The sequence below is a fragment of the Aegilops tauschii genome, chromosome 1, assembly GCF_002575655.3.
Source record: "Aegilops tauschii subsp. strangulata cultivar AL8/78 chromosome 1, Aet v6.0, whole genome shotgun sequence".
Classification (NCBI taxonomy): domain Eukaryota; kingdom Viridiplantae; phylum Streptophyta; class Magnoliopsida; order Poales; family Poaceae; genus Aegilops; species Aegilops tauschii.
The window spans coordinates 492,808,231-492,816,413 of NC_053035.3; the positions used below are offsets into that span (position 1 = coordinate 492,808,231).

At 47.6% G+C, this 8,183-nt stretch overlaps 1 long non-coding RNA gene across 3 annotated transcripts; it reads left to right on the forward strand.

The window, feature by feature from the left end:
- The first annotated feature begins 2,567 nt into the window (after positions 1–2,567).
- LOC141026292 (uncharacterized) lies at positions 2,568–6,572 on the forward strand. 3 transcript variants are annotated; one of them, XR_012188171.1, is made up of 4 exons: positions 2,568–2,936; positions 3,020–3,305; positions 4,868–4,971; positions 6,219–6,572. It is a non-coding gene; the product is annotated as an uncharacterized lncRNA (long non-coding RNA). The 3 variants fall into 3 exon arrangements; XR_012188163.1 differs by having other exon boundaries at positions 2,569–2,936; positions 3,017–3,305; XR_012188162.1 differs by having other exon boundaries at positions 2,574–3,305.
- Positions 6,573–8,183: the final 1,611 nt, after the last annotated feature.

The window sequence follows — 8,183 nt, forward strand, 5'->3', positions numbered from 1 at the left end:
GCCGCCCATTTCCACCTCCGTTGGCAACACACTGTTCGTGGTGGTGGCGGCGATCCGCGCTAATGATGCTCACGTGACACATGCAGTAAGCAATCCAAACTATTAAAAAAGTGACAACGTGCAACGTCGATGGAGACGGCGGGAAGATAGAAATCCCCTGAAATTTCACAAAGTCTAGATAGAGTTTTGTTTACATGAGCACATTGTTTGCCCGCTGCCACTTCTTTACCTCAACACGCCCACAAGCTTCTACTACTATTACATTTACAGGGGGGAAACGACTACTATTCCACTGTTACTAGCCTACTAATGAGTAGGCCATTTTAAAGACCGAGCTTCATGGAGCCCTTTATTTTGAAAAATTCAAAACTCGTAAATTTTAGTTTCAAAAAATTCTGAAAAAAAGTACACATGTATGCAAGGATGTAAAGTATATGTGTCAAAAATTTCAGGATGAAATACCTTGAATTGCGAGCTGCACAAAAAAACAAAATCATGGACTTTTAAAGATGAACAGTACATACGCTAAAAAGCCCCATATTTGTCTTTTTTGTGTAGCTCACATTTTAATGTATTTCGACCTAAAAATTTGCACACATGTACATTATGTATCTAGGTATATGTGTATTTATTTTCAGAATTTTTTAAAACTGAAAATTTTGAATTTTGAATTTTTCAAATAAAGACCTCCATGAAGCTCGATCTTCGTTTGGCATTTCTGCTACTACTACCACTAATGCTGTCTGCCAGTGATGCTCCGAACGTCTGCTGTCCCCGGGCCACTCACTTCTTCAGTCCCGACGACGCTCGAGAAGACGAAGGCCGGCGCAGCGCAGCAGAGCTTGTTGCACCGTGCCGCGCCACCGGGTTGGGGCGCTCTACACGACAGTGACCACGATCCCTGACCTGATGTAGTACCCTTCCTCCGGCCTGTTGGCTTCTTGCACTCCCTGTCAGAAATGGCACAGAGCAGTTTTCAGAGTTATTGCGATGACAGGGGAGGGGCGCTTTTACTCTGAAGATGTTATCTGTGTGTGTGTGTGTATCTTACCTCTCTGTTGGCGATGACCACGTCCCTTCCTATCTTCGCCTTCATGTCGATGATGCAGTTGATGCAATGCACCCACACAAGAGTTTCAGGTCATCTGTGCCGAGTAGCACGTGTTGTTTCCAGATACAGGCCAGTCTCCGTCACCTGATCTTTGTGTTCTCCCCGACGCCGTGTCACACCCTTGCCGGAGAACGAGTCAGTTCGCCGGATTTGGGGTGGATTCTCCGTCGAACGCTCGATCTGAAATGGGGAATTGACGAGAGAGAGAAGGTAGGAGACGACAGGCAGAGGAAGAGGATAACAGAGACAGAATAGATTCAAATTCAATTCGATAACTTGCTACAGACTCCACCTCGAGCTTATAACTGTGCTCGGTCGACTTGCACACGGCCCACGGCCCACACCACTCGGGTACACCAGGCCCATGGCCCAACTACACTTAAATCTCGTGCCTTACCTCCTGTCTCTTCCGTGCCTGTATCGATCGGGTCGCTTGCTTCACACCAAGCGATAGCAGCTGCATACTGACATTACCCTCCCCTTGAGAACCAGCTGGTCCCCAGGCTGGTGCATCTGGAAAACGCTTCTTGATCACTTCATAATCTTCCCATGTAGCGCTCTCGCTGGACAGAGTAGACCACCTGACAAGCACCTGCAACTACGCTGCATTCCCTTTCTTGACTAAACGTCTGTCAATAATCTCTTCTGGCACAACCCCAGGCAGTGACAAGTCCAACGGCTTCGGCAACACTGTAAATACTGGTGTATGATCTGGAATGTGAGATTTGAGCTGTGAGACATGGAACACAGGGTGAACCTGACTGCCCTTGGGAAGCTCCAGCTAATACGCTGCCTGTCCAATCTTTTCCAAAATCTTGAAAGGACCGAAGAACTTGAGCGCCAGCTTCGGGCAGTGTAACGCCCCGGATCCGATGCGCCAGGCGTCTTCCAGTTATTCGTCGTTGTTGTCATATCATTTGCTTGCGTGTTGCATTTTGCCATGTCATCATCTGCATTTCATCTGCATGTTTTTCAAAACTTGCATCCGTTCGGGTTCCGCCGGCTCTCTCTGTTGTCCATTCTGAGCACATCCACACTCGCACGCGCCCGCGGCACCTCCGAATATTATTTTATAAGTGGCATAAAAATGTTCTCGGAATGGGATGAAACTTGTCGAGCGGTCTTATTATAGTGTAGGCAGACCGCCTGCCAAATTTCGTCGCATTCGGAGTCCGTTTGATAGCCCAACAGTTAAACATATAGCGGTACCGTTGCCGGTACCTTCGTCGGATGTTTTGGTCTCCGAACACCGTGTCGGGCCGCACTTCCCCCCCCCCCCCCCTCTTCTTAGCCCGAGGCCTTCTACACGGTTACTTGCAGCCCACCTAGCCATCCTAAAAACCCCCTCCGACCGGAGCCATCGGATCGCGATCGGAGGACTCCGAAAGCCCTAAAAACCCTCCTAACCCTAGCACCTACCCTATATAAACCCCTCCTACTTCTATTTTGGGCAGCCTAGCCTTTCCCCTACCTCCCTGCCGTCTCCCTCCTCAAATTCCGTGCCACCAACCGCCTCCCCCTCGTTTTCCGGCGCCGACCGCCGCCGTCCCGCCACTTGGCCGCGCCCCAGCCACCCACCGCCGCCCGCGCCGCCGCTCTGGCCAACCAGAGCGCGCCACGCGAGGCTCCCCGCGCCTCCCCGCCGCGCGGCCCGCCCAGGCCCGCGCGGAGCCCGCCGAGCCCATCTGGGCCCGGATCACACCGCCCGCGCCCCGCAGGAGCCCGTGCCCGCTCGCCCCGGGAGATCCAGATCAGGAGAGGAGCTCCCGATCCAGATCGACCCCGCCGCCTCGCCGACCTTCATCGTCGCGCCGCCGCCGTCCCGGTGAGCTCGCGCCGCCCCGGCCTTCTTCTCCTCCCTCTCCCTTCGATCTTCTCTCTCCCTCACGATCTCGCTCTCTGCAGCAGAAGCCGCCGCCGCCATGGGAACCTCGTCGCCGGCCTGCTCCAGCCGGATCCGCCCGAGATCCGCCGGATCCAGGGCCCCTCGTCCCATTCCGGCCGGTCCCTGCCTGGCCGCCTCGCCGGAGCCCCTCCCCGCGCCGGAGTGCCCTTCCGCCGCCGCCATGGCCTCCTGCCCGTGAGGAGCACGGGAGGAGGACGACCGCGTCGACCCCCTACGTGGGCCACGTCCCCGACCGGCCTAGCAGCGCCCAGCCCAGCCGGCCTGCTTCCTTCCTGGGCTTGGGCCAATGTGAGCAGCCCCAGATCCCCACTTTCGGCCCAGCACATTTTTTTTTCAGATCTGCGAATTTTGACCAAGTCCCTGGAAAAATTCATAATATGTGGGCATGTTTAACCCATCATAACTCCATGCTCGTTGCTCCGATTTGTGCGTGTAATAGATTAAAATATTCATCATGAGACGCTCTTTATTTTGTTCCTTTGTGCCATGCTTTTTTGAGTCCATCTTGATGCCCAAATCATCGTTGCAAGAGTGCTATATGATGTTAACATGCTGAAACTGTTATAACTTGATGATTTGTCTTTTTCATTGCATTTTGTGTGTGCATCCTATGAGCTTGAGGTCTACATGTGTTTTGAACTAAATCATGACATCCTTACAGGGGTGCTTGTCTTGTATTTTTGTGATCTATGTGGTGACTAGCACAAGCCTGCAAAGTAGCCTCCATGATGTTGCTGATTTCTGTGACTTAGTCATTTCTGCTAAGTCTGTAGCTGTAGCATTGTGATGTCTTGTAAACCTGATGTCACCATGAGTTCTATGCATAATATGGAGATGTTCACTAAGGATGTTTTGTTACACATGTTATGATGTATCCATCCATGCCCTTGTTTGTATTTATAGTCTGCTGTAGCTTATTGTAATCTTGCTCTAAACTTGCTAAATAATATTGGTGTCAGCCTGTTAACATGAAGTTCGGTTTTGCGATGTGTTTTGCTAGTGATCCATGCCATGCCTTTGTTTGCTATGATCTGTTCCTGTAGCATGTTGTTTGATAGCTCTAAACTTTGCAATCTGATGTTATTTCCGCCATGTCCAGTGATTTCTGCTAAGTCTGTAAAACTGTTATTATTTGCAATCTTGCCATGTCCTTTTGAGCATGTTCTAGTGATTTCTGGAGATAGCTCAGTGTTCATGTTTTGTCATGCTTTACCTGTACATCATGTCCATACCTTTTGTTATCATGTTGGGGTGCTGTAGCATATTTTCATGATGCTTGCAATATGCCTAGTTGCTGTTTTGGACAGATTGTTGCTATATCTTGTTTGGAGTGTATGTGTTGCACCGTTGCTCCGTTTTGAGCATGCTCTATATGAAACTTGCTTAGTTTTGTATATAGTTTCATGTTACCTTGTTGCATCCTTGTTTTGAGTGTGTTTGCTTGATGTTTGAATGCTTTTTGCATCAATGTCATGTTTAACTTGTTTTGCTTATATCTTCTAGGCCGTAGCTCCGAACTAAACGAACTTTATATGTAACTTGACTAGATTTTCGTGTAGATCATCTTGGTGCATTTTAACTTGCTGTTTAACAACTTGAACATAAGGCTTATTCAGATCTGGACCAATTTTGAAATTTGCATATGAGGACTTACCGGAATTGTTATATGTTGTTTCTGGCCTCATTTAAACTTGCTTTGATATGTTGCTCTTGTATGCATCATCTCTTGCCATGAGTAGCTTCATATAGCCTTTGTCATGCATCATGCTTGGTTGTGCATCATGTCATGTTTATGTGTGGTGTGTTTACCGTGTTGTTTGCTTCTTTCCGGTTGTGCTTCTCCTCGATAGTTCCTGTTTCGTTGCGTTCGTCAGGATTCGTTCGTCTACGTTTGGTTCATCTTCGTGGCTTCATCTTCTTCATGGACTCGTTCTTCTTCCTAGCAGGATTTCAGGCAAGATGACTGTCACCTTGGATCTCATTACTATCATTGCTATGCTAGTTGCTTCGTTCTTTCGCTATGCTGCGCTACCTATCACTTGCTTTTCAAGCCTCCCAAATTGCCATGTCAGCCTCTAACCTTTTCACCCTTCCTAGCAAAACGTTGTTTGGCTATGTTACCGCTTTTGCTCAGCCCCTCTTATAGCGTTGCTAGTTGCAGGTGAAGATGAAGTTCGTTCCATGTTGGAACATGGATATCATGAACTTTGTTGGGATATCACAATATCTCTTATTTAATTAATGCATCTATATACTTGGTAAAGGATGGAAGGCTCGGCCTTATGCCAGGTGTTTTGTTCCACTCTTGCCGCCCTAGTTTCCGTCATACCGGTGTTATGTTCCTTACGCGGTTGGGTGTTATGGGGACCCCTTGACAGTTCGCTTTGAATAAAACTCCTCCAGCAAGGCCCAACCTTGGTTCTACCATTTGTCTATCACCTATTTCTTTTCCCTAGGGAGTCGCTCTCCCGAGGGTCATCTTTATTTTACCCCCCCCGGGCCAGTGCTTCTCTAAGTGTTGGTCCGAACCGAGCAGCCTGCGGGGCCACCTCGGGGAAACTCGAGGCTTGGTTTTACTTGTAGCTTGACTTATCCGGTGTTGCCCTGAGAACGAGATATGTGCAGCTCCTATCGGGATTCTCGGCATATCGGGCGGCTTTGCTGGTCTTGTTTTACCATTGTCGAAATGTCTTGTAAACCGGGATTCCGAGACTGATCGGGTCTTCCCGGGAGAAGGAATATCCTTCGTTGACCGTGAGAGCTTATAATGGGCTAAGTTAGGACACCCCTGCAGGGTATAAACTTTTGAGAGCCATGCCCGCGGTTATGTGGCAGATGGGAATTTGTTAATGTTCGGTTGTAGAGAACTTGACACTTGACTTAAATAAAACGCATCAACCGCGTGTGTAACCGTGATGGTCTCTTTTCGGCGGAGTCCGGGAAGTGAACACGGTTTTTGGGTTATGTCTAACGTAAGTAGGAGTTCAGGATCACTTCTTGATCATTGCTAGTTTCACGACCGTTCGTTGCTTCTCTTCTCGCTCTTATTTGCGTATGTTAACCACCATACATGCTTAGTCGCTGCTGCAACCTCACCACTTTACCCCTTCCTTACCCATTAAGCTTTGCTAGTCTTGATACCCATGGTAATGGGATTGCTGAGTCCTCGTGGCTCACAGATTACTACAACAACTGTTGCAGGTACAGGTTATGCGATGATCATGACGCGAGAGCGATGTTTATTCGTGTTGGAGTTCTTCTTCGTTGATCTTGGGTTAGGTTCCGGGTCGGCAGCCTGGGCTAGCAGGGTGGATGTCGTTTGAGCTTCTGTTTGTGTTTCATCCGTAGTCAGATGTTGATCTTGTGTATGATGTATTGATGTATTCTTGCGGCATTTGTATGCCTTGTATGTATCCCCATATACTATGTAATGTTGATGTAATGATATCCACCTTGCAAAAGCGTGTCAATATGCGGTTCTATCCTTGGTGGGACCTTCGAGTCTCTTTAGGATAGTATCGCATATTGGGCGTGACAGGCAGGGACGATTGATAACTGACGATTGCGCGTACGGTTGTAGCTTCAAATAAACTTTCTCCCCTACTGCAAACTCCCGTGGTGATCTGTTCTTATCAGCATAATGTTTATACTTGGCCTGAGCTCTGTGCAGATGAATCTTCAGATTTGCTGTATGCTCTGCCTGAGAGGATATCCAACTCTGCACATCTGCATTGAGAGAAGTAACAGGTGCAGCTAACTGACCAATATTAGGCTCATGGCCATACAGTGCTTTGTATGGAGAACACCCTAAAGCAGAATGAAACGAAGAGTTGTACCAAAACTCTGCTTGTGGCAGCCAACTGTTCCACTTTGCCGGGCAATCATGGACTGCACACCGAAGATACGTCTCAAGACATTGATTTACACGCTCTGTTTGGCCATCTGTTTGAGGGTGGTAAGTCGTACTCATTTGCAACTCTGTTCCCCATACTCTGGATAATTCCTTCCAGAAGGCACTGGTAAACACCTTGTCCCTATCTGAAACAATTGATAGAGGAAGACCATGCAATCTCACCACCGTATTCATGAAAGCTTTAGCTACTACAGCAGCAGTGAAAGGGTGTTTCAACGGTATGAAATGGCTGACTTTAGAAAAACGATCCACCACCACTAAAATAGAACTGTATCCATCAGACTTAGGCAGCCCCTCAATGAAATCCATGCTGATCGACTGCCAAGGTCCGTCAGGAACAGGCAAAGGTTGCAGCAGACCTGGATATTTGCACAATTCATGCTTAGCTTGCTGACAAGTAGCACATTGCTTGACTACATTTTCCACATCAGTTTTCATCCCTGGCCAACTGAATAACTGCTTGACTTTGAAATAAGTAGGCAACACCCCAGAGTGTCCCCCCACTGGAGATGCATGAAAGGCCCTAATAAGTTTGGTATGTAACCCTGCATTAGCTCCAATCCACACTCTGTCATTATGCTTTAATAAACCATTCTGAAGCTTGAACCCTGGACAGGCATTTTCATCAACTGCCAGTTTCTGCAACATTTCTTGAGCTACTGAGTCCACTGAATAAGAGTTGAGCACTTCTTGTATCCACACTGGTTGTGAAGTAGAAACAACTTGAATAGGAAACAAGTGGGCTACCCTGGACAGAGCATCTGCCACTGTGTTTTCTACCCCTTTTTTATACTGAATAGTAAACTGCAGCCCTATGAACTTGGTCATAACTTTTCTCTGTAAATCAGAAGTTAGTACTTGATCTCCTAAATGGTATAGGCTTTGATGATCTGTCTTGATCACAAATGGCCCCCTGGACAAGTAAGTTCTCCATTTATCAACAGCCATCATAATAGCCAAAAATTCCTTCTCATATATAGACAGCTTTTGATTTTTCACTCCCAGAGCCTTGCTGTAAAAAGCAATTGGATGTCCTTCCTGAGTTAGAACAGCTCCAACACCAGAGTCACAAGCATCTGTTTCCACACAAAAAGGCTTGTCAAAATTAAGGAGAGCGAGGACTGGAGTGGATGCCATAGCTTGCTTCAATTGCTCAAATGCAACTTGAGCTTCTGAAGACCATGCAAAAGCTTGTTTCTTCAGGAGCATTGTCAAGGGTTTTGCAATAATCCCATAATTTTGCACAAACTTTC